General features: G+C 38.7%; 1 non-coding gene across 1 annotated transcript; it reads left to right on the forward strand.

Annotated features, from left to right (window-relative positions):
• Positions 1-818: 818 nt before the first annotated feature.
• LOC141698753 (small nucleolar RNA R71) lies at positions 819-923 on the forward strand. The gene has a single exon (XR_012565256.1). It is a non-coding gene; the product is annotated as a small nucleolar RNA R71 (small nucleolar RNA).
• Positions 924-3,098: the final 2,175 nt, after the last annotated feature.

The following is a 3,098-nucleotide window of genomic DNA, read 5'->3' on the forward strand; positions in this document are numbered from 1 at the left end:
TTCTTCTTCAGCCACAACTTCTTTATCCGAACCATGGGAATGTTCGGGGTTTGCAACCTTCCCATACCTCAATATAATTGCATTTACCTGCTCCTTTGCTTCCCTCTTTCCTGGTACTTCAGTGTCACTAGGAAGTGTACCAGGTTGATGATTTAACAAGACATTGTCAATTTTCCCAATTTCATTTTCCAAGGTCTTGATAGAAACCGCTTGGCTCTTGCACATGAGCCTCAACTCCTCCAATTCAGATTTTTCGTTCGACTGTTGCAGCTGGAGTTGTTGCCTTGGTGCATATTGCGGTTGCTGAAAACCAGGGGGTTGTACTGCTTTGCTAGGTACTGCTGATAAGGCTGCTGAACCGCATTCCGAGTATTGCTCCAGCTAAAATTAGGATTATTGCGGTTGTTAGGATGATAGGTGGCTGGTACAGGTTGCTGCGACCTCTGAAAGTTGCTCACCAACTGAGCTGATTCACTCGAAATGGCACACTGATCAGTCTCATGGGCACCAGCACAAAGCTCACAGACACTAGTGATCTGATTAACTCCATAATTAGACAGAGTATCCACCTTCATCGTCAAAGTCTTAAGTTGAGCAGCTATAGCAGTAGCTGCATCCAACTCCAGAATTCCTGCTACCTTACCCTGAGATAGTCGCTGAGTAGGATTCTGGTATTCATTGGCAGCCATTAGTTCAACCAATTCATAAGCTTCATCGTAGCCTTTATCCCAAAAGCTCCTCCTGATGAAGCATCAAGCATGGGTCACGAAGTATCACCCAAACCATTATAGAAATAGTTAATGATCATCCAGTCAGGCATCCAATGATGAGAACACTTCCTAAGTATCTCCTTATATCGATCCCAAGCCTTACATAAAGATTCTCCAGATTGTTGAGCAAATTGAGTAAGTGCGTTTCTGGTTGCAGTAGTCTTCGCCATAGGATAGAATTTGGTCAGGAACTTCTGAGCAAGATCCTCCCATTTGGTGATAGACCCTGGTGGTAGAGAATATAACCAGCACTTAGCTGTATCCCGCAGAGAGAATGGGAAAAGTATCAACTTAATAGCATCTTCAGAAACTCCATTGAACATGAAAGTATCACAGATCTCGATGAAATCTCTGATGTGCATGTTGGGTCTTCTGTCGGAGAACCCCCAAACTGAACTGAGTTTTGTATCATCTGAATCATGCTCGACTTGATCTCAAAGGTATTAGCCAAGATGGCTGGTAGAACAATGCTAGACTGAATATCATCGATCTTCGGTTGATAGTAGTCCATCAAAGCCTTTGGATTCGCTTCTGGTTCTCCCATTGCAACAAGAGCCTCTTGTTCTTTCTCAACTAAGATCTCTTCCTCAACTTTCTCCTCCACTACAACTTCTTCCTTACCTTGATCCAGTGTCCTCTTACGAGACCGAGAACGCGTATGCATACACGCTCTCTAGAGTATATGAAACACGATAAGGAATTAAGTAAGTAACAATTTCCGAGTCATTGAACTTTAACGACCAATGATGACAAACACATAAACTAAAAATTAATACCGAATTCCCCAACAGCGGCGCCAAAAACTTGTTAGAGTGAAAACACGCGCTAAAATTCATGCAAGTATACGTGATTGCAAGTAATATAGAATAAATTCTAGTTCGTTCCCACGGGAATTGGTTTAGGTTAATTTCAATCAATGTATCTATGCAACACTAGTATGGTTATTATCCAATACTAAGACGAGTAACAAATTGAGATTGTTTATACTAAGATTAACTAAGAGATTATACTAAAGAACATAAACTAAGAGATTAAAGAGAATTTAATATATGACACAAACATGGGATTCTAACTTCATTACATACTTTATTCAAAAACCTTTTTGTTCTTAACCTTAGCATGTAATGGTGATGACACTAATCAGATAACACGAAACTGATAAACGCCAACTTTCGTTATAGGAATACCATACTACCAGACATCCACAAAAGAGATGGGAGCTGAATAGATACCAATTATATTGAGACCCTATATGTCTATAGAATTTGACAACATAACGGTTTAATGCACAAGTTATCCCTCGTGATTACATAGGGCAAGTAAGATGGTTAAAATTACCTATGAAAACACTACAAAAACATGTCAAAAAACACTAACAACTTGAGTACAAAACACTAATTCAAAGCTTTACGGAGCGTAATAAAGTGTCATAAATGCCACTCAACGTGTAAAGCAGCCAATAAGAATTTTAGATCGGCAGGAGAGAGCATTGAGAAATAAGTCTGTACCTGTAGTATGAGTCGTGTGAAGAAACCCTATAGTTGAAGAGTCAACCTGGGAACTTGAGAGTGAAATGTTAGAAATATATCTTGTTAGGAATATGTTGTGAACTTGATGATAAGTTAAACAAAACACCGTAGTAGATTTAACTTAGTGAACTTTGTAGCTCTCGACAGATGATCTAATATAGTCCCAATGGATGAACTTTATAGTCTCGACAGATGACAATTTGACATCCTTCGAGAGTGTAGCTTATGTAACAAATACGTACTGTAGCACATTTCTGCAAACAAAATGTTTTAGTCTAGTAGATTTTGTAGGGATCTCTAAGTCATGTTGACTACTAGATTGATATGCAGAATAGGTTGGCTAATTGTAAATATAGGATGTTTTGTAATTCTGTATAAGTGAAATAGAGTCAAGTGACAGATAGACTCCCGACAGATGATTTACAAGGCTCCCGATGGATGATTAACATATTCCCGACGGATGTTCAACATAATCCCGGCGGATGATCATATTCAAAATAGCTGTTGATAGTGACAACACAGTCACATGCATCGAGTGTTTGTAAAAGGATTGTGGCAGCCTGTTAAGTAGGATTTTGAGAACAAAAAAGCATTACCATTTCCATGCAAATGTGAAGATTTTCAAAGATGCTGGAATAAAGTAGTGAAGCAGCATGGAGTTAGACTAGATATATTTTGTTTTATTATCTTGTCTTACTGTCATGTAACTTGGTGATATATAAACCAAGAGTAGCCAGTAGAACAATTAACTAAGCAAGCTTATTTTTCAGAGAAACATATCAAGCTGCATTCTGTAAGA

This window comes from Apium graveolens, chromosome 11 (genome assembly GCF_009905375.1).
Source record: "Apium graveolens cultivar Ventura chromosome 11, ASM990537v1, whole genome shotgun sequence".
NCBI lineage: Eukaryota > Viridiplantae > Streptophyta > Magnoliopsida > Apiales > Apiaceae > Apium > Apium graveolens.